At 46.1% G+C, this 23,961-nt stretch overlaps 1 long non-coding RNA gene across 3 annotated transcripts in view; it reads right to left on the bottom strand.

The window, feature by feature from the left end:
* LOC144139575 (uncharacterized) overlaps positions 1-23,961 on the bottom strand; it is a 36,875-nt gene that overhangs the window by 5,147 nt on the left and 7,767 nt on the right. Inside the window, exons 3-4 of one of the 3 annotated variants that reach the window (XR_013316277.1) lie at positions 4,015-4,070; positions 725-796 (exon numbers count right to left, since the gene is read on the bottom strand). This is a non-coding gene — a long non-coding RNA (uncharacterized LOC144139575). The remainder of the gene's footprint in view (positions 1-724; positions 797-4,014; positions 4,071-23,961) is intronic. The other 2 variants (XR_013316276.1, XR_013316278.1) reach the window with 2 other exon arrangements.

Below are 23,961 nucleotides of genomic sequence, written 5' to 3'. Positions count from 1 at the left end.
GGGCGCTTTTCTACTCCGAGAAAACCAGGAAGAAGCAACTTAGCGCCCTGCTTTTCAATACGTATGATGTTAGAAAATACATCATTCAGCCAGTCGACACTCCACAGCGGAGAATTTAAATGTTTCTTTTTTGAGTTAAAGAACAGTTTTATACCGACACGGTCATCAGTCAACCAGATACGTCGTCGAACTATGCCGCAATGCAACGCGGTAATGGGCAAAGGCCACCCATTTTATGTGTGTTGGACCACGAATTAAAATTGTGTGTTTAAGCTGTCAGTGGAAAAGGCCAGCGCGAAAAGGTAGTCGGTTGTAGATGTGCGAGGTCATTTGGCTTCGGCACGTGCAAGCCTCTATATCGTTTTTTTTAAATTTACTTGATAGTCGCCACCTAGACCATCCATTATCCGATGTCCTCGAATTTTAAGGTATATCGAAACCGCAACTGAGGTTGTCACACGCAAACGAATCCCAAATAATATATAAAGGGCTCGTGGCATTTACGAATATCTAAAGAGGACCTGTTATTTTTTTTCCAGAAGTTTTGAAATCAGAACTTTTAATTATGCTGGCGGATGGTTTCTTTGGCAGTGACTTTGTTTTTAGTGAAAAAAAATTTCGGAAAAAATTTTCACAAATTGAAATGGTTTTAAACACAAACCCCTAGAGGGGTACCGAACAATAACATAGAGAGAAAAAGAAAGAACAAATAAATTTTGCTTACCCTTACGCAGAATACAGAATTTTCCATATGATACTTTTCCTTTCCACATCTCATTCTGCATTTATACACAGCCTGAATAAAAACACATCATCGTAGTCGTCATCATCAATGCAGTTATTTCCTGTGCACGAGAACCGCCTCTCTAAATCACGCGTAAACCCTCCTATCTATCATTCCTCGTCCATTCCTTGGACCCAAAATGTCTTCACTCATCCTACCAGTACATTTGCGGCCACCCCGTTCTCCTTATCCCGTCTCTCGGTAGCCAGTCGGTTACCCAAGGGGGCACTGCACTCGTGGTGACTGCCTCGTATTACACGGCCGCACTTGCTGGTCGCGTAATGCACGCTACCTGTCACACCCCTTTTATTACGCGCTACATAGCTCGCCCGTCGTTACTGCATTTCTTACACAGCGAGCCCTATAGCTTCTTCTCAACATTTCAAATAGCGTATAAACCCTCCGGGCTCTCACCGTGATCGAGGACGAACGTTTTTTGTCCCTAAATTTTACCCTTAACATGATTTGTTTTATGGCCCCGCGAGCGCAAATAATATTGCTTGCAGTTTATTAAGGTGTGAAGTGCCATCCTTTAAGAAATCGCCAGCAGCACGCATTGGTAGCAGGCAAGTATTTTTAGTAACGTGGGCGGCCAACTGGTTTTTCAATGGGGCTTGGCAAGTTAAACCCAGCCAGTACAATTCTACGTTAGATTTCTTGCTCCTAATGGCCTCATGCTGAATGCAGATTTATTCTTCGAGATGTTTTAGCATTTTGCCCCTTAAAAAGAAAAGTGTGAAGTTAACAAGTGTATGTATATTATATTTATTCTTGTTATTTAGATTTCTGACTACTGGCATAGAAGCATTTTGGCAGGTTTTGTCCGCATTCACTAAGAAAAGCTGTGATACTGCAAACGTAAATTGACTTAGGTATCCAACAGGTATTCCAACTCTTGCCGACATGGAGTATTTCTTATTGATGGGTAGCTCCTCTGCATTAGTATCATTGCCAGACATCCCTTATATACGTCCTTCAGACGTGGTACAACGCTCATTTTTCTAGGTTTTCATTGATATCACTACTACGCTCTTCTAAATTCACTTGAACACTACTTCGTAGGGTCAACATGCGACGTAACTTTACTGCTTTGCATATTCCGCGTGCTTTTTACGCCTTGATTGATGACACGTGTGATGAATGGCCGGCCGCCCAACAATGAAATACGAAATCTGGCAGACATTGCTTTCTCCAAATTCACAATGAAGGCTGGCTGTTTAAAATGTAACACCACTGGATGCAACGAAAGCATGCTGTTTTGGTGCTATGGGGACCTTTTTTTAAACGTAACAAATGAGAACAAACCATGTGATCTAGATTTTAGAAAAGAACGATTTGTTAATATTTGCTCAAGTATTATGACCCCGTCTGTTCTGCATTGCAGTATAAAAAAGGAATTGCCCGGGTACAAAATGCATCTTTGTGACTTTTTGTAAAGATATACCTTTTGTGAAAACACGCAACCGCTAAACATAAATATTTTAAGAAACATTAGGAATGCTGTATGGTAATAAACGTTTGTACAAATTCTTCGCTGTTTCGATCCTTGTTTATTTATTCGGAGTTCGGCGAAAGATACACGAACTCCTAATACAAATACTGTGAAGTATTGCCTTACAGCACACCCTAAACAAAATGCGCACACACCTTTTTAAATGCGCTCTGCCTGATCGTCATGCTTATGTAGCGTATATAGGCCCTGTTAAATTTGGTTAATTTTCTAAGGCTTGTATAAATTTTAGCCAACCCTATATTTGGTAGCGTTTGATTGCAGCATAGATTTTTAAAAGTCGGTAAGTCACGATTTTGCAAATACTAGAAAACAGGATTATAGCCTACATGTTTCCCAAAGGGCTAAAAGAGAATCTTGAAAGGTCATCAAGGGGGGTATATTTTATTTGTCTAAATCTACGTAACTCTGGTATAATTACTACAATGGTGCCTTGGTAGTACCATCCGAAAGTTTAGGCATGGGTATTACAAACCTACCCCAGTAGAAGTGGCGAAAACGATGTTTTTCTAATGACACAGACACTGTTTAAATAGACAACTACGTCCTAAATGGGATGTTTCATAAAGGTACAAATAATAGCGCTGGTACTTTTCTTCTCCCGATATTTTCCACGTTTGAATAGAGTAAACATTGCGCAGCTGCTGGTGCTTAAACTTAACATTACTTAGTACTCTAGTGTAACTTAACCTCAGTATGTACCGTGAGGCTGTTGCTGAAAGCAAATTCGGACACGTATTCTGCAAAACGAGTGCAGAAAAACAGGGATTCCCCCTCTGGTTGGATGTAGTTCTTGCAGCGTGGTCGACCTACCTGTAATTCTCTTCGTTTCTCACTATTTTTTACCTGGCGGACATGCACTGCAATATCCACAGCTTTGCATTCTTACAAAAGTGTGTTTTTGTAAAACATTCAGAAAATATTATCTGACGTGTAGTTCTTGCGGATTCATAATATCCATAAAGTGTCGTGGCGTGCTTTGGTCATAGCTTCTGCGTTTAATAATACGCACCGGCCATCGTCTGTGTCAACAAAAATCTTTGTGTGCGTTAGCAAGGGGCAAAGAAAAAGATCAGGTAATGTTATTTTGGTTAGCTAGACACACAATATTTTACCGTGAAAATGACATTTAAGAAAATAAGTTCTCTGAATGTCAACAAATCTTGCAACATTTTACCACAAGAATTCTTTAACAAGTGAATTGATGCTTGAAATATTGAATGCAGTACACAATTTACGGCGTCTGTAGTGTTTCTGGTCCCCGTCCCGGAAAGAGTGCTTGTGTGTGCCAAAACTTCCCCAAACGCATACTTTCTACGTAAAATAAATGAAAGAAACGACTGATGGATTTCCTAATACTAACATTCTCAAGGCTTGCGCGACAAATTCTGCTCATTTTGCTTTATCGCATATTTCTCGCCTCTAGAAGCACACACTCGCAATGCTTCTTCTTACTGTTATTCAGACGATTTGGAATAAAATAGTGCATAGGGAGGATTTATCTGAAGTAAAGTTTTCAGTACCGTTAGTCTCGACAGCTTGACCTACATTGCCCCCCAAAAAAACTGGTGCTCTCCAATATAATACGCAGCTTACTTGAGACCACAACTTCTCTGCTACCCATACTTTAAAAGCTGAAAAAATAAGGCTTCGCCGGCCTTGCTTCCCATAAAAATACCTCCTCTAAACAAGCGCTACCCTTGCAGAATTTTATACGCACCGGACCCTCTTCAGTCATCAGTACATCGAAGCATGTCTTCCTGCGAAGGATAATATCTGAAATTTAGAGGCAATGCACGTTATGAATGTATGGCCAGTACATGTCATAGCATATTTTGGGCAAAGTGTTTGCTCGAGCACTAAAAGAAACGTAGAGTGCGGTAACCATGGCAATGAAGAAAGCGCACAAGGGCAGCCAGGACTGGCCATGAACTCGTGTAATTGCGCTGACACACACAAGCAGGCAAAAAACACTGCAACCACGAAGAAGGCTAAAGTAACAGATTAAGGCGGCATTCCGAAATGAACATGGCTCATTCAGACAACGCACAGGCCGGCGTCACAGTGCCCCTTCACATCACATTTCGAGCGTCGGTAACCGCCGCCGGAAAACTAGCTGGTGCGGCTAATGAAGGTGAGGCCGCAGCACAATCATAGCGTAGTATGCCTCTTAGCGGACAGTCTCAATCGGAACTACCTTCGCCTGTATATATAGTAAAAAACATAGTTGAAGTATTGGTAGATGACACCGGAACAATGGCTTTGATTGATACCGGAGCAACAGTGTGTGTCATGAGTTTAGCTTTCAAAGCCCACATTGGCAGTAAAGTGATGCTTAGCTGGAACCGAATGATGACTTTTCGGGGTGTTGGTTTTGAGTGCCTGTGCCCTCTTGGGGATTGCTCAGTGAATGCTTAGTTTGGCGGCCACACTTTCGGAGCGCAATATGCAGTGCTTCTGCGATCTACGCATGATGTCATTTTTGGTCTGTAATTCTTGAAGCAGTGCGGGGCAATCGTTGACTGTCGCAACGGAGAAATGCACGTGGACGGCACCATGCTACCTTCCCTTGTGAAATGCTCTTCTTGCATTAAACATGCCTTCTGCGTATAGGGTGATACCAATCATACCAGCGAGGTCGGCCGCATTTGTTTCTGTTCTTTGCCCTGGAGTTGGCGTAGGTGGCTTTGAATGATTGGTCGAACCAGTTGCTCTGAATTGTGCCAAGAAAGACATTCTGATGCCACGGTCAGTTGTTTCGGTTGTGCACGAACATACCGTGTTGTGGACAGTTCCCTACTCTGTTGAGCTCGCCGTGATTCCCCGGGGCCTGAAGCTTGCCAAATTCTCCGAAAACGCGTCTTCTTCAGGGGTGGTTTTGACAGAAACCTTAGATTCTCCTTCTAATAATATCCCGATGAACCCTGCCAAGTTAGCGATTATGGTTAAATGAATCCCTTGACCCAGAAAAACGTCGCGCATTAGTAGAAGTGCTTAGCGGTAGTCAAGAGTGTTTGATTTCTCCCGCCAACATCAACGCTCGCCTGTACCGAAAGCATGAACCCACCATTTAATTAACACTGGAACAGCCCTGCCCATGCGGCAAAATCTTATCGCGTATCTTCTTCCGAGCGACGAGTCATTAACGAACAAGTCCACGAGATGTTGCAGATTGGCGTGGTTAGAGAATGCTCAAGTCCTTGGGCCGTGCCGGAGGTTTTGGTCAAAAAGAAAGATGGCTAATGGCGCTTCTGCGTTGACTACCGGTGCCATAACAAAATTAACAGGAAGGATGTATATCCACTGCCCCGGATAGATGATGCAATAGACTGTCTTCATTCGGCTTCATAGTTCTCCACATTTGATTTACGATCAGGCAACTGGCGAATTCCAGTGCACCCCGACGATAAAGAAAAGACCGCCTTTGTCACACCCTATTGACTTTTCGAAATAAATGTAATGCCTTTGGGACTTTGTAACGCCCCTGCCACGTTTGATTGCTTTATGGACACTGTCTTTCGTGGACTTAAATGGGAAGTGTGTATGTCTACCTTGATGATATCGTGATTTTTGGTAGCACATTTCAAGAGTACAACGCTCGCTTGGCCACTATTTTCGACTGTTTGGACAAGGCTTATTTCATCCTAAACTCGAAGAAATGCCGATTTGGCGAAAGGCGAACACTTGTACTCGGGCTCGTTGTCGATAAAGAGGTCGTCCAACCAGATCCGCAAAAATTCCAGCCGTCAGCCGCTTTAAAAATCGTGCTCTGTTAAGGAACTTTGCAGCTTTTTGGGACTATGCTCCCAGTTTCGCCATTTTAATCCCGGATTTGCCGACATCCCCTACGCTTTCACATGCCTTCTACAGAAGAACGTCCCATTCAAATGAAGCTCCGACTGTGACATCACTTTTCGCCACCTGAAGCATATCCTAAAGTCGGAGCCGGTGATTCGTCACTTGAATCCCGAAGCACCAACGGAAGTGCACACCGATGCCAGTGATTTTGAACTGGGGGCAGCCATTGTTCAACGTCACAGTGACGGCGAGCATGCTATTGCTTATGCGAGCCGAACACCCAGTAAGCCAGAGCGGAACTACACAGTCACGGAACAAGAGTGTCCTGCGGTCGTTTTCGCCACGCAACGATTTCGCTCTTACCTCTATGGACATTCCTTCACAAGCTTCACAGACCACCATTCTCTTTGCCGGCTCATCAGCCTTTGAGATCTGTGTGGGCGACTGGCGCGCTGGGCTCTCCAACTACAGGAATAGGCTTTCACGGTGTCGTACAAGAGGGGCCACAAGCATGCCGATGCCGGCTGACGTTTTCGGCTGCCATTACAATCAACGGGCTCAGATGCTGACAAATTTGATGAGTGCCTCGCTTTGGTGTCGACGGCGTTCCCCGATATAGCTGTGTTCAAATGAGAACAACGCAAGAACAGGAGTTTGGACCGCCTTGTCGAGCCCTACTAGCCGTTTCTGCCTCCACAATGACTTGCTTTTCAAAGGGAACTATTTCGCCGTCGGTTATCGCATTCTTCTTGTGGTACCACAAAGCCTTGGCAACGCTGTTCTGAACACTATGCACGATGACGTAATTTAAGGCCACATGGGGCTCACGACAACTCTTCACCGCAGCCAACAGCGCTTTTCTTGGCCGAACATGCGCAAAACTAGTGCGCGCAATGTGGGTTCTTGCACCAAATGTCAACGCTACAAACCTCCTACCACTGTCCCTGCAGGCCGACTTTAGTCTGTGGACCAGGCATATCGTCCTTCTTAAAAAGTGTGCATAGACTTGTTGGGTCTTTTCCCGCGCTCATCACAGGGAAACCGCTGGAATATTGTATCCGTGGATTACTTATCGCGCTACGCTGAGACGGCCTCTCTACACTCTGCAACTGCGACATAAATCTCGCTCTTCTTGCTAGGGCACATATTGCTACGCCAGGGGCCCCCGAAAGTCCTAATCAGTGCCCGTGGGTGCCAATTCACTGCGACGGTAGTTGAAGAGCTTCTTCGCCTTTGTGCCATGCAATTTCCCCACTCTGCACCATAATACCTGCGACCAACGGTCTGACAAAACGAACCAACCGAACATTCACGACCATGCTATCGATGTACGTCGCTTCGGACCACATAAACGTGAACGAGCTGTTGCCATTCATTAAATACGGATACGACATTGCGAAGCATGACATCACTGGTTAGACCACATTTTTCATTCTTTACCCCCGTCAACCTAGTCGCTGCCTAGACATCATGCTTCCTTTCTCTCTGCTTGACGAACCCTCGTTGGTGAGGACGCTCTGCCTAGCTGAAGATGCCCGTCGACTTGTTTTCCTGCGAACTCTCGCGTCGCAACAGCGCTACAAGAAGCCATTTGACAGTCGCCGACATGATGTTACCTTTGTGTGGCTATGGACGCCCTTTCAAAAGCGTGGGCTATCTGAGAAGCTTCTTTCGTATTACGTCGCCCCGCTTGTTGTGCTGGAGCGTCTCGGTTATGTTGCGCATGTTATTTCACGCTTAACTTCAAGTAGCCGACAATCCAAAATGACACGTGTTGCGTGTTGCCCGCCTAAAAGGTTGCCAAGAACGCAGTGTAAGTTGACTTGCCCAGGGGGCTTCGTCTGGGACCGGGGAAATGTTACGCCAATATTACACGCCAGGCGTTAATACCATGCCTGCATTAGCACCGTAGTTGGAGAAGGAAGTGAACGAGGTTGAGGCTCGGCTAGACATCGATTCCCTGGGAACCGCTTTACCATTTCTGTGTCGCTGGAAAATACCCTGTGGCCCCATAGCAAATAAATCCCTCTCATTACAATAGAACTCTTTAGATGCGAAGCATTTCATGGTCGGGGCTATGTCCCTCCCTTGTTTTTGTTGTTGGGCAATCTACAGTCCCCCCCCCCCCGCCCCCATGCGCATGCTCGGCTTGCTGAACGCCCGGTGGTGTCTTACCATTTAATTGCTCCTGAATCGACAGTATTGCCACGAGAAGAGCAGGTTTCCTTGTCCTCCTCACAGGCGTATAAACCAGGTGTGCAGACGCGCCGCGCGCTTCTCCACTGCGCATGCGCGTCTCTCCTCAATTCCCCTGGTGTGACCACGCGCTGCGCGCTACTCCACTGCGCATGCTCGTCTCTACTCCATCTCCTCCTCACAGCCGTATCAACAGCAGTATAAACCAGGTGTGCACACGCCGAACGCGCTACTTCACTGCGCATGCGCGTCTCTCCTCCATACTCCTGCGGTGCACACGCGCTGCGCGCTACTCCACTGCGCATGCTCGTCTCTACTCCATCTCCTCCTCACAGCCGTATCAACAGCAGTATAAACCAGGTGTGCACACGCCGAACGCGCTACTTCACTGCGCATGCGCGTCTCTCCTCCATACTCCTGCGGTGCACACGCGCTGCGCGCTACTCCACTGCGCATGCGCGTCTCTCCATTATCCTCCTACCAGCCGTATAAACCAGGTGTGCACACGCGCTACGCGCCGTTTGGTCAGCTTCCGACCCCTGTCTTCGCCGGTTCTGCAACGCTGCTGCTAGGATGAGTGCAGGTGTCAACGCCAGTGCCAACATCCCCGTTACGTGAGTGCTGACGCAAGTTCAGCCAACAGCATCAGCCCCAACATCTGGAACCGCTACTGAAACATCGACTGACGTTATACTTCATGGACCACAAGGAGGTCATCATCATCATCATCATCATCATCATCATCATCACCAGCCTGTCTACGCCCACTGCAGGGCAAAGGCCTCTCCCATTATTCTCCAATTACCTCGGTCCTGTGCCAACTGTGACCAATTTATCCCCGCAAACTTCTTGATCTCATCTGCCCATCTAACTTTCTGCCGCCCCCTGAAGTCATACTCAAGGCGAAACGAAACACCACAACTAGACGTTATCTACATTCCCTAATTAAAGACATTCATACCACCCTTCCCATGCGTATCCTTATTGTAATACGACATACCAACTATACTCACACTACATACTTCAACTCTACTTTCACAACAACCAACCCCCACTGCTGCTTCGCATCCTCCTCAGGGTTTCCCCCACGGTAACATGGCCAATTTTTTTAAATGCAGAGCATTTCAGTAACTCACGATGTCACCCGCATTGGCGTCCGTAGTCCGCGTCCGCATCGCTCCCCCTACACTATATAAAAAAATAATACTTGCCGCCGCCAGGTTTCGATCCTACGACTCTGCGGGCGGAACGCAAGGTGCACGGTACTCTACCAACTGAGCCACAAAGCATACACAGAACGGAAGGTTACGAACGTGCCGTATATCCTTGACACATTCAACCGTCGGCCAGAGGTGCGCCCTCTCCCCCGCGTCCTCCTCGCCTTCTCTCCGCTCGCAACGCCCTCTCTCGCCGCGTTCGGTTCGGGCGCACAACAGGTGGGGACGTGCGCAACACCCTCTCTCGCCGCGTTAGGTTCGCGCGCAAGAACAGGTGGTGCGCTCGCATCGCGCTCTCTCGCCGCGGTCGGTTCGCGCTTAAACCACATATGTCGTTCGCGCGCGCTGCGGTCGCTAACATCTGTGGCGTGATCGTGACGTCAGCATCACGCGTTCGCGTGGTGGCGATTTCGGCGCTATAACACTGTCTCGCGAGGGGCATTGGATTGGATTCGATTGAATTGGCTTAGATTGGCTTGGATTTGGATTGGATTGGATTAAAGTGGATTGTGTTGGATTGTGTTGCGTCATAGCCGCGCCACGTTGCGTCATAGCCGCTCCATGTTGCGTCATAGCCGCGGCAGGGGGTTCACGGCACGTTTCACCATCGACTTCATCGACAATGTCTACGCTGGAAGACAACCATTACAACAACAACAACCAATACGTAATCCATACGACTTGCAGGTGCGCCCCCCCCCCCCCCCCCCGCAGAAATGCTCTGCATTTGATCGTGCCCCTCGCGAGGGGGATGTTTTTTTTCAAGTACTGTATGTCTTACAGCCTGAAGAAAATATCCACACGAACTTTGTGAGCCTCCCAAACATCCCCAAGCCTCCTAATAAGGCGTTCGTGACGCTTCAGAATAATTAACGCGTTGGGCAGAGAAAAAACATTCATCCGATACAAGTCAACTACAATGAAAGAAATAGAAGACAGGCGTTTTAACCCAGCGCTTTCCATTGGGCGAACAGGAGCACTTCTAACTGCACTCAAAGTACTCTCGCGAGCTCTGGCGTCTTCCAGTGGTCGGGCAGGAGCAGGGGTGTTGTGTTTTCATTGGTTGATGAGGAGCATTTTTTTCACAGGGTAATGTTTGCCGTGCTCCGAGAGATATTGTTTGATAAATATATTTCAATAAATAAATTAGCCATACACCAACCACGCTTCGGAGTTACATTTCTCGTCGATGTAAAAGCTTACACAAAAAGGTGGCGCCATTGCTACACAACACCTAATCTGGGTCTTACAAACAATGGGGCAAACGTGTTAGCGCAACGGTTTCAGTTTGCGTTCCCTTTCCCATTGCAGGATAATAGTGCCTGCTTTTGTGAAGGGACGCAAGCCATGCATATAGAAATTCTGCGCAAACATTTTGGTGCGAAAACTTCTGCGCATACAGAACATCCACAGGCTCTCTTGGTGTTTGGTATATCACAACTGCCGCCGTTCCCCTGACTCAAGAGGCTATCCGATTCCGAAGCTAATATATCCTTAGGAAAGCCAGCATGAAACAAACGCGCAACTGACAGCTCAAATCTTTGGGAGATTTTGTCCAGTGAAGACTTCTTTGGGGCTACCGTGAGCACAACTAACGCCAATGCAACTTTACATTGTCTTCCAATAAATGAAACAATAAACCAAATTCCTGGTTCATATGCCGCGCACTTCGGTGGTAATTCCTAGTAACAAATTGTCTTTCCGCGTTTTGTCTTTCTACGCTTTCGTGCTTATTTCAGAATATCATTAAATGTCTGAGATTAAAGGAGTAGTGACACACAATTTCAAAGCTGAGATAACTATGTAAAATGCTTCCTTTTTACCAGGAGGTATCTCCTGGCAAATTGCAACTGTAGCCGTTCAGTATACCATACTTTAAATCCTTTTTAATCTCTGCCCGCACGATAAAGCACAGAGCGGGCGAGCATGGCATGATCTGATACTTGCCCCAAACGGCCGACAACGGCCGGCGCGTTGGCTGCGTTACGCGCATGCTGCTACACCGTGTGCACATGTCATGGTTTTGGGCATGGCATCATGATTTTCGGGCACGCGGCGATGGTGAAGACCTCGGCCGGTCTGGGCGAGCGCGTGCGCTCGCGCGCACGTCGAAACCGCAGTGGTGCAACAAGAATAGTGACGTCAGGTGCTACTTCCTGCCATGGCGGCCGCTCGGCGTTTGTTTTGTCGAAACCAAAACTGATATAAAAATAATGACGCGATAAATCATTTTTTACGCTACGACCGACCGCCTAATATGCCATTCTAGGATTAGTAGGCTAATAGGCACCCATCAACGAGAAAAAAACGTAACACAAAAATTTCATGTCAGTAGTCCTTTAAAGGAATCAAAGGAAATATTTGGCCTGCATAACAGCACAGATGTTGGCTATAAAGGTGATTTACTTTCGATTACGCCTTAAATGTTGTGCCAAAATACTAACGTCCAAAGCCTGTCGCAAACAACACAAGGGAAGCCTATATTCGGCCATAAGAAAGCCCTTTGAAGCTTTGTTGACAAACATTCTCAAAGACTCGCTCATTGCTATAAACAATACACCAAAACTACAAACAAACTCTATAAATGGCAGATGTCCGCTTGACGTGATTTCGCACTACAATATAACACTGGAACGGTGACAGCTAGGAGACTGCGTTATTTCTTCATTACAAGCAATATGCACGAGTGGAGGTTATAATGAACTCCATGTGGGCCCAGACACATGGATACACAATCCGTCACTTCATCTTTTACTTTTGTTGGTCTTTCTGCATGTGCTGTGTGCTACATTCGAGAAACAATTAAGGGTTGAGAATTTAACAGGGGCTGCTGAGGGGTTCGTAATGCTCCCTGCGTGGGTGTATTGTGTAATGGCGGGAATTCCAGCAAATTACAACGTGAAATTTTTTTTTTTGGTTTGCACCCCGGAAATTGGGGCTGACATTTTTCTCTAATAATAAGCGCGGTTCAGCTATTTGCATTGTGGTAACCCAAAATGAGAAGTAGCGGTTGATACATATTTTATAGGCAGTTTGAACACTCACTGTGAATTGTCCATCTATAAAGCAAAACCTTCCCACAATATTGATATGGGCGAGATTGTAAACAATTGGATTGGCGTCTCTGAATGAACGCGGACTGAGCGCTGATGTTAACAGCAAATCGGCCTGGCGTTCCCTAATCGAAAGAATAAGTGTCGTAGAACTTCTCCAATCCAGCAGACCGAATCCTGTTCCCGCTTACTTAATTTTGCAGTGTTCCAGTGCTGTCATCATCTACTGGAATATTTTGTAACTTCTTTGCGTTTGAAATATTGGGATGAGGCCATGAGCACTTTTTGAATTTTATGCCAAAATAATTTTTAAAAAGCGTATTATTTGCTTTTCAAAAAACCAAGCAGCTATGTATTTTAGTTAAGAGCCGTGAGCATATCACTCATGTATTGATGTTTTGCCTCAAGAACGTCTAAAGTTTTCTCTTTGCACGACAAGATTGACAAGTATGAACAATCTCCAGAATAAATGGTTCAGAAGTGTTTTGCCTGTAAAAACGTCTAGTTCAAGAATTCTTTACTTGCTAGTTCCTTTACGTGCGCGTGGTCCTTTCCCCCCATCTCCACATCACTGTGCCCGCGCTAACACTCCCCATCAGATGATAGCATCGACCGAGAGCAGCTTGACTGTTGATATATGGGACTACCAAGTGAGAAAGTACGCGGTAAAAACTTTGCTTGGGTTCTGGGAATATCCGAGTGAAACGCTTGTTGGTATTTCAGTAATAAATAACCGTGGAATAATGACTTTATGTCTTAGTAAAGGAAGAAAAGAAAAAGGACAGGAAAGGCTCAATTGGTGAAACAAATAAATGAAATTAAGTTGATTAAACAGAAACTCGACGCGAGGTGCCTGATGTAGAGTTAATTCGCAAGGTGAAACCATGTGATCATGGGATGTTGAGTAGCCTCATCTTTCTAGATGATGAGGAATAAACTTAATTCGAGTAGAGGTGCTGATCTGTCTAGAAATAAAACAACTTTTATACGGTCCCGAATGAACCTACTCGTCCACTATGCATGAGGTTATGGTTGCTCCATGGCTTCCCTTATCAGCGGTCGGGGCACTGCGCGACGCGTTAGCACCTGATCGCGGAAGTCGTGGCCACAGCTTGTTTTGTTAATTTTCTTTGTGTTTTTTTGCTAATGCAGGCACTGCATTTGTATTATAACGCTGCCCTTCACTAAGACAGCGCGTTCGGAATTTCAAGCCGTCAGAGTGGGAAAGGGGAAATTATATTCTCGCCAATGTTTGACCATCTTATTAGTTTTTGATATAAAAGTGGTATTCGTTCGCGCACATAGCCGTCAGAAAGGTGTAAAAAGTTCTTTCACCAATTCGCCTTGACAAACCCTTTACGGCGGAAATCTCCAATGTAGATTAATAAATGTGACGCATCTCTTGCTCTGAGGCATGTCCCTCCTGCGTCGGCGTAATCCGGCGTCCGCACGCCTGCTGCGCATGCGCGACTCTCCTCCCGTCTTCTCTCCGACAGCTCTGCGCGCAACGCTCTCACTCCGTCTCATTATCATAAACAACAGCTGTGTGCGCGCGCTTCGCTCGCTTTGCTCCGCTCCCGTCGGGCAAGTGGCGCATGCGCGACTCTCCTCCATTGTCTCCTCTCCTTGAGGCGCTGTGAATATAAAGCGGGAATCGCGCTGAGGCGGTTCAGTCAGCGCTCGCTGTCGTTCGACTTCGCGTCACTTTACTTGACGACTACATGCTTGACTTGATTCTTCCGATGAAGACGTGATGGAAGCGACGTTCCCTTCAGCGAGTGGTGTGGCACAATCCAATACCAGCGTCACTCCAAACGAACCCCCCGGATGCGTCGCATCACACCAGGGTTCCCTCGCAGGAAGATGGTTGTAATTTTATGGCATGTTTAAAGCTTAGCCAATATAGGTGAGACAAGTTTATATATCATATCCTCAACATAAAAACCACTTTGAAATGATCATTTTAAGGCGCATTGGAAAGCCACCTTTTTATGGTGAAATATTCTTAAAATATTTCACCGCAATGTAGGTTAAGCATGTACAGGTTTTTGAATGGCCTCCTGAAGTGTTAGATTCTAGAGGATGAAATTTTGGGAGTACATTTCGAACACGTCTTACATCAGCAGTATGGCTGTATTTTTAAATTCCAACATAGGTAGGTCAATGGCACCTTGATATTTTTCATACAATACTGTTTATACCTCAGAGCAATTCACACACTTCAGTTGTTTTTGCTGGTATGGGTGCCCCGTTTCAATACTCTGAAGCTTCTTAACGCAGTTTTTCTAAACAAAGCTAAAATGGTTTCTGTATTGGGAGTGAAATACTTGTTCCTACGTATTCTACAAGTGATCTAGCATTTGTATACGCAGATTTTATAAATGTTTCTCATGAGAATGCCCTGAGTTTCCTTAATTTGTTCAATGAAAGAAAGAAAATGTTATGGGGGATTTTTGAAAATACAGCCCTCGCAAAGGGAAGATGTCTAACAATATATATCTCAAACTCGAAAGGAATGCTGCACCTAGAGAACTAGCATTTCCGTTCTACAGTGTTGATGTGGAGAATGAGCTCAAATAGGCATTTTTATTCAGTGCAAAAGTAAAGAAGTGAAATCAGTAGGTCTTATATTTTCTTTGCCTGAAATATTGTAAAAAGGGTCAGCTGACCTGCGTATGAACTGACGCACCTGTTCGTGTTTTGATGAATATAGTACCATGAATATAATGGAACGTTATAAATTGTACTTTTCTGGCACCTTCTGTTGGGAGACGGTGTGATTACCTCACGCTGTTCCTGAATCTGTTGCTGTGTTTTTTTTTTACTATCGCGAAAGCAACCCAACTCACATTATTCAGAGTCATCTTGGTACTTCTTTGCTCTCGAGTAATCTAACAAACACTATGGTCTTCAAAGCTACCGCTAAGGTATGAGCGTGGCTGCGCTTTGAAGCCACTGACGAACGACGCCAAATATGATTTACAGGGGCGGCGCTCAAACGTGCGCAACAAAACTAAACACGAGGCCGTGTGATTTGGTCAGTTAGCATTGCTTTCTAGTTATTAGCCTCCTTTTCTGTCTCGCTCATACCTTTGCGCTTTTTTTCTTCACCTAAACAGTGGTGTGATGATTAAGGGTGTAGCGTAAATGTCTCTAAGAAACAAAACAGGATATCTTGTAATCACAATCTAAACATGTCCAAAAAACAAAACAGCGTAGTTTGTGATCTGAGATTGGGTAATATTTTGAAATTGGTGCTTCAGCCACGTCCCACTCCCGCACCTCCAGCTTTTCTGTCCCCTCAATGCTGACTTGAAACTAACACGTTCGGTCTAAATGGGAAGAAGAATCAGAGCGCTAGTTTGTACTTTGGGATTTAAAATATTTTAAAAATATTATGTACATCTCCTTTTGATTCACACCCTACCCCTCCAGCTTGGCACTTACATGGCAAGAATGGACCCAGAAGGAACCGGGGGAGGAAACGCAATACAATAAATAATAAATTGGTCTTGAGAACTTCATTGAAAGAGCAACAAACCCATACTTCTGTTCGTCAATAATCTCACACCCGCCCTTCCATCCTCGCAACTCAAAGAATAAATAAGTGTGGGTTCGTTAAATTTTATCGACAACTTCCCTTGTTTACAAAACTCACTTGCCATATGTTAGGACCGTGCGTGATGTTTTCTGTTAGCACCACAACAATACAACCACGCTAGTTGTGATTTAATTCTGAGTAATATTTATCCCCGACCCCTAGATAACACGCTTTATTCGTATCAAGTGGGGTCAGCGTATAAGGGGCCCGCATTTGCTCAAAGATACTTCCCACAAATCACAGGGGTTAGGGATTTTATATAACTACTCTCTTCAGGGAAGCCCATTAATTGAAAGCAGGCAGGAATTCTGAGTTGGCTATTATCCTGTGTTGGAGTAAATATATATCCAAACTCAGAAATAAATCAATTTGGTACCTCGGCATAAGCATTTGGTACCTCGGCATCGCCGGCTACTACCTACCATTTAATCTTCGCATGTCCGAAGTTGTTCACAATGTTGTTCACAAATCGTTGTTCACAAGTTGTTCAGAAGTTGTTCACAAATCGCGGTCCTTGCAGAGGGACCGCGATTTGGGCGAGCTGGTATTGGTTGAACATCGTCGTACAATGGCGTAAAAACAGACATTAGGGAAAGAAAATGTATCCCTCTCGGGTTCTTTCAATGGTGTCCGTTTTTACGCTGTTCGAAAATTTTCACTGCCTTGTACGTCTAAGAACATCAGTGCGCCAATCCATCAAGTCCTAGTAACACAGAGAAGAAAATGACGCGAAGGAAACAGGTTCGGCTATACTAACTAGAGGATACAATGGCCATCTAGCAGATATACAGAAGGTGGTGGCACTGAAGCCAAGCGTCGTGACACTACATAAAATAAGAGAGAGCCGTATACTATCTCGGAACACTTACTTGAATTTCATTGGCTGTGATGTATGCTGCAATTAAATGTGACCCATCTATTTCAACAGCAGCCGTAAAATCTCTTTGCCTACGGCATTTTTCTAAAGATACCGGGGAAGAGACCCAATCCGTACTGTCTTTTCGTACTATTGCATTGCTATTCTTTCCTTTAACAAGAAGGCAATTAGCTGGCCCATTCCAATCAGTTCTCTGTGTTTTCTCGGCAGTTATATTGAACGCTCTCAGCTTTACTTTTCAATAAGAATGTTTTTCAGAGACATAACTCCTCGCAAGTATTTAAAGTGTGAGTTATATGTAAATCACACTTAGAAGCTGTATTTCAGATGTGATTCCGTCGTAAACATAACGATATTACAGACAGAATATTGTTATTTTCACAATCATGCATTCTTGTAGTGTCGCTTTCGCTACTGTCCCTTAACATGGAGTAAAACTAAGATATTTGCAACAATTCAAAATTGTACCCGCAATATTGGCTCAGTGGCTCAGTTGCTCAGTGGCTCAGTTGCACTGCTCAGCACGAGGTCACGGGTTTGACTCCCGGCCACGGTGGCCGCTTTTTTGATCGAGGCGAAAAGCAAAAGCGGCCGTGTGTGCGACATTTCGGCGCACGTTAAAGATCCCCAAGTGGTCAAAATAATTCAGGAGCCCTCCACTACGGCGAGCCTCATCGCCTGCGTTGCGTCGGTGCGTTAAAAACAACAACCAGTTAAATCAAACTTTTAAAATCCTGAAGCCTGGCTAAAAGTGTGGGCCACATCTATTATACAGTCACCCTTTGTTTTTCCTTTTAATTCAACATTCGTGCTAACTTCTTGAGGAAAAATTACTTCTCTGATTTTTGAACACACAATCTTTGCATCTCTGGAGAGTTCGTCGCTTTGCGAATATTCAAAGAATAGGCGGAGTTTTTTGTACAGTAAAAGATTTTTACCCACAATAATACCAATCTGGGGACTTCATTTGTCATTGATTTTATCACATAGTTTTATCTCTATAAAACTGTTGCAACTCAGTCTTCTTAAACAAGCAATACCTCCTGCAGTTTGCAAAAAAAAGTGTTTAGGTGTTTTATTTATTTGCGCCCGCGACTTTTTATACATAATCATTAGAGAAACAATATTTCCTACTCCCTTGGGACAAGGGTGTAGGTCCTCATGGCAATTGTATATATTCTTTAAAATTGCTTAGGTTTTCCCGATTTTATTTTGTATTGAATTAAATTTTTATGCGGGGTAACGATGGCATTACGTAAATTCAGAATGCGGTGCTGTACTGGTATTTCTCAGTAAGCGATCAGCAGTCCATGAGATTCCGTCAATAAGATGAGGTCATAATCATTCAGGGATACCCCAGAAATTAGCCATTTTTTTAGAACAACTATATTAAATATTATTTGAGGACATTGAGGCCAATAGTAGACTCAAGGGAAATTCATGTGAATAGACAGCAAATAATGAGTGATGCAATCGTAACTGCTCAGCGAATCTGAAAATTCACACGTGTTCTTAATGAATTCTGCAAAGCTTGGTTAGGTCAAATTTTTTCACATTTGGCTGAAGGTACCGAAAGCTTTGGGCGAGTCGTGCGCTTGAATACAGTTGGATATTCTCTGTAACAAATCTGGGTAACGACTCTTCGGAGCCGCCAAAGGTATTTATGTGTGCAAAGAAGCGTATCAAGCACACCTGTACGGCGAGAGGAAACATGAGTAGTTTGTTTATAACTCACTTTCTTATGTCCCACAGGAGAGGGCTGGTGCAATTTTTGTTTAAATTTTATAGCATTTTAGTGGTATCCTGAGATTTTGGATTGTCTGCATGTTTATTCATTATTAGGCATTCTGCAATTTATTGCATTTTGCGTGATCAGACGATAACTGTCTTAAGTACTTCACGCAACTCTACCGTACAAGGCGTACGTCCTGTCCGGGGACTTGTCTAAGCTATCTCGCGGATAAAACCGTAGACACTACGACCAAACCTTACGCTTTATAACGTTAAAAGCGCTGTTACGTAGACTGGAATATACTCCTTATATATGTTGGAAAGGTATTTTAGTATCCTTTTGTCACTAGCATAATGTGGAAAGAAGGCTTTGCCCATAACGTGCAGTACACGTGTTTCGTCAATAAAGCATCATTGATATTAGCGTGCAAACCGGTGCGCCCAATAAGCCCCGTCGGTCAGACGCCAATAAACGTAGGACGCGACCTGACAGGCATCCGCAGTTTCCTCACTAAATCAGGGTGGATAGTGCTTCAGTGTAGGTCACCTCGGGCTCTGGGAAAGGGGTAAAGGACGGGGAGTATGTATGAAATAACCACTCGCCAAAGGTGAGTGTAAGTTCGGAAGAGTCAGTAGCAGTTGCAACGGTGCGGCAACGCTGCAGTTGCTTCGGACTTGGATGCCTGCACATCTTGGCAAGCGGCCCGCATGGTACTCCCTGTAAACTGGTCTACCTGGTCTTCTAACGAAGAGCTACTTCGCAAACCTACAGCCACTCCACTAACCGTCAACGCCACAGGCTCCCCGCTAACAATGCTGGATCATCTACGCGTAGTTTCCGTCGCTTCGCAGTTGAACAAGCGGACGGAGAATGCTTTACCGCTGCTCTGCACCCAATTCCTCCGCGTAACGTGTATGCTTTCCTGAGTGCTAAAGCAACCATGCAGACTGAGTGTGTTTGACATAGTTCGATTGCTCCCCGCCTTTCATATGTTTACGTTCTACCAAAGGATGTGCATTCTAACGGATCTATCATAAAGGTGAAAGGGAGGCCTAATTAGTTTGGTATATCCATTATTTAGTTATATCAACTATATAGTTTACGGCACTGTAGTCTCAGTTGGGTGCACAACGTTTCAGGCTCCAAAGATGGAAACCGCCTGGTGGCGCACTGTGAGCACGCATGCGACGGGAATTGAATAGAAGACTAATTTGCTAGCATCAAACGAACACTGCCTATTTTATTGTCTCCTAGACATATCTGGAGAAGAGTCTATGATGCTGCTTCGTTTTGCAGTGAAATCAAGACTTTCTTTTCAACGTGGCCACCTCGTGGATACCGTTTTCGCTGTCGCTGTAGGCGTCGAAGAAACTATGTATAAGGTCAACCGCATCCAGTGCCTGCGACGACGTTGCCATGTCGGACGTGTTTGCATGTAAGACACGGCACGGCACGGCGTCTTCGCCGTCGCTTGCATCGGGCTGTGCGGTGACCTGTGCGGCATCTGCGAGAATAGCAGCGTCGGCCGAGTCTTCCCAAGTGAGCGCCTAGTCACCCACTTTGAGGGGAACTACCTTCCGTCACTTCTCACTGACCTCGCGAGGCCCGCACGCTGGCTGAGCGAGGCGGATGGCTTGCGTGGCGTGATTGTGCATGGCCAGGAGGTAGATGCGAGAGTTGTAAAACTGCTGCGCTGAACGAGTGTTGAACGCCGTGTTATACTTCACGCACCATGGTATGGTAATTGTTTGGAAGGGGATGAGAATGGTTTAGTTCAATGTATCCATTGACAGGTCCATTTTTCTTTGTTACAACTATGTTTCAAATGCGCGGTTTTCAATGAATATTTTCAAAGAATTTCATTCACTTCGTTCTATACATTATTTCGTTAAATATCGGTACTATATAACGAGCTTTCAGTGTATTTCAAAAAGAACCACAACATAAGCGAATTGATCCGTATAAACACCAATGCCGTGGAAGCAGAGCAATCTTCGGTGACCGAAAAGCACCGCGCGCCGAACCATCACCGAGCGTTCGGTTCTTGCTCCTCCTGCGTCCGTTAGGCTAGTTACCGTTCGACGTTTGTGGCGCGTACCCACAAAACAGGGGTTGCCCATAACCACATAACCGGCTATCTCCAATCGGTCGGTGAGGTGTAACGTGAAGGAAGAAGAACCCGTGAAAACATCTTCGCTTCCGCTTGTTACAGCACATTCGAAACTCCAGCTGCCGTTTCATTTTCCCAGCCATTTCTGCGCAAAACCTAGAAAATAGCATGTACCCTTTAGGCTTCGGTGTTGGGTCACAAATAAACTACCAAAAATGATGGTGCTGCGCCCTGTAACCAAGGCATGTCCCCTTGTCCGACGACATTTAGGGAAAATCCCCAGGGTGGCGCAAGTTGTAGCCGCACGGCTGCATTGAGGTGGATGTCAAACGTTCCTTCTCATCTCTCCCTATGCGGACCCCAGGTTTTTCCTTTTCTACAGACACTGGGATACTTGGTACTCTTGTTACTACAGTCCTTCGCGCAGACATCTGTAGTGTTACCATGACATTGCTTGCAGTCTTTCTTTTTCGTATCATGTGCACCCCAGAAAGAAAGCTGACCGCCAGATGCCCACACTTGCCATATTTCTGCTCGTTCACCCGCATCTCTAATTGTAAGCAATCCCCCGCACGGGGCACCTTGAGTAATCTTGGTGACGGTGAGTGGCGACACCACGTACCCCGAGCCCCCCATACTTAAGGTGTCACCTACCGTGGCTAGAAGTTGAAAGGTGAAGGGTTAGAAGCCGTGAACGGTGGCCCTCGGAGCCTTGGTCAAGCTCCGGCCGATGGGCTCCCTGCCTGTCTACCAGGCAGGGAGCTCCGGGACCTCTTTGACTACCAGGGTGTGGTCAAAGGAGAAAGTACCCCCGTCTTCCTGCTTTCCAGTGTATCATATGGCATTTTCCAACCCCCCCTCCCCCCCCCCAGACGTGATCGGCCCCCGAAAAGGGGCCGCACCGATGTTTCCTTTCCACTACTTCCTGACTTGAGTCCTCCGAAACCGAACAACTATCCTCGCTTCATCGTGATGGAATCTGTTAACAAATCAAAACCTCTTGTTTCACAGTCGGTATTTCTCATTTCAAAGTTTCTGGACGGTATTGTTGCAGGGTCGTATAAGGCCAAAAAACATCGAACCGGTGAAATTCTTGTCGAGGTCAGTAGCCAGGATCAGGCCAAAAAACTTCTTGCTCAAACCAGCATCGCCGATCAGCCAATCCGACTCACGCCTCACCGCAGCCTAAACAGCTCCCAGGGCATGAGTTCCGACTATGACGTAATGAATGATACTGAAGCCGACTTGCTGGAGGGCCTTCGTGGCCAGGGCGTAACAGCGGTCAGGCGAATCACTATACGAAGAGATGATAAACACATACCAACAAAGCACCTCATCCTAACCTTTGACAGGTCGAGCCTTCCGGAATATATCAATGCAGGTTTCGTGCGATGTCCAGTCCGGCCTTACATCCCGAATCCGCGGCGCTGTTTCAAGTGCCAACGGTTCGGACACGGCCCGAACTCCGGTCGCGGCCGACATACCTGCGCGAAATGCGCCCAGCACGACCACGCGTCCGAAAATTGTAACGTGCAACAGTCTCTTTGCATAAACTGCCAGGGTCCACACGCGGCCTACTCCAGGAAATGTGAAAAATTTCAACTTGAAAAGAAAATCATAAACATCAGGGTAACCGAAAACATCACCTTCTCAGAGCGCGGAACAGGATCGCCTCCTTCCCTCTGGGCAGGTACGCCGACGCAGCTCGCCGGGGTGGTGGAGCGGCGTCTTGTTTCGGCGGGGACCCAGTACCGAGAGTCAGACTTGGTCCCGCTCCCGCCCTCCCCCCCCCCCCTGGGTTGCCTCTTGCAGCCCAACCCGCCTCCGCACCGCTCGCTGGGCCAGCAGCGGCTGTGGTGGCATCCACGTCCGGTGGGAGTGATGCTGCATCCTCCCCTTCCGCTCCACCGTCCCAAACCACACGCGACGGCACGGAGATGGAGACGGAGGCAGTCGCAGCGAGCCCCTCCCCCTCCTTACTGCCTGTGCCATCTATGGTGCTCCCCACGCCTTCGGCACTGGCAGCGCAGGCAAAGAACACCCGAAAGGGTACCACTTCAAGGGGCCCAGTCCGCTGGGCACCCCCTTGCCATCAGATGATGACACGGACGTCCACCCCTTCCGGCTTTCATCGCAGCGGAAGGAACGGGCTGCGACGTCCAGGTCAGTAGAGAAGGCCAGAAAGCCCCTCCCAAGAGTCCAAGCCCCGAAAGACCCTACATAAATAATCACACTCCAGTAGCTCTAACACATCATAATGGGAAGAGAAAACATAGTTCAATGGACCTGCAGAGGCGTTCTGAATAATCTTGAGGACGTGCATGAGATTCTGTATGCCAACCAGCCATGTTTAATGTGTGTCCAGGAAACACATCTGAATTCCAAACATACAAATTTCTTGAATAGTTACCTGGTATACAGGAAAGACAGGGCTGGCAGCACACACTCTTTTGGCGGTGTGGCCATAATCGCCCGCAAATCCTTAGCATGCCACCCTGTCACCTTGAACACCGTCCTTGAGGCTCTAGCCGTCCGCACGATTATTTTTAATAGGTTGATAACGGTATGCTCCATCTACATCGCTCCTGATCTTGCATTTCTGAGCTCTGACTTTGAGGCGCTGGTCGACCAGCTTCCTAAACCGTACATCTTAACAGGCGACTTCAATGCACACAATTCTCTTTGGGGCTCTTCTCGAACGGATGCCCGAGGTCGCCTGATAGAGAAGTTTTTAACATCCTCTGGAGCATGCCTTTTCAACAAGAAACAGCCTACATACCATAACACAGGACACAATACATACTCAAATCTTGACTTGGCTATTGGTTCGGCAATTCTCTTTCCATGTCTAGAGTAGGGAGTGGGCACTCACCCATACGGCAGTGACCACTTCCCCACTTCACTAACACATATAGGTAAAGGCCCAAGCTGTTCATCTTCCCATAATAGGTTCAATGAAGCACGAGCTAACTGGAACACATTTACAGAGACATCGAAACTACACCACACATCGATAGGACACCTACACGTTGAAGAAGCAACCCAACTCCTAACGGCGCACATCCTTGACGCCGCCGAAAAGT

Source organism: Haemaphysalis longicornis, unplaced genomic scaffold, assembly GCF_048455015.1.
Source record: "Haemaphysalis longicornis isolate Haplotype H1 unplaced genomic scaffold, Haemaphysalis longicornis Haplotype H1 scaffold_5, whole genome shotgun sequence".
Taxonomy (NCBI): Eukaryota; Metazoa; Arthropoda; class Arachnida; order Ixodida; family Ixodidae; genus Haemaphysalis; species Haemaphysalis longicornis.
This window is presented reverse-complemented; position numbering and strand designations above follow the sequence as displayed.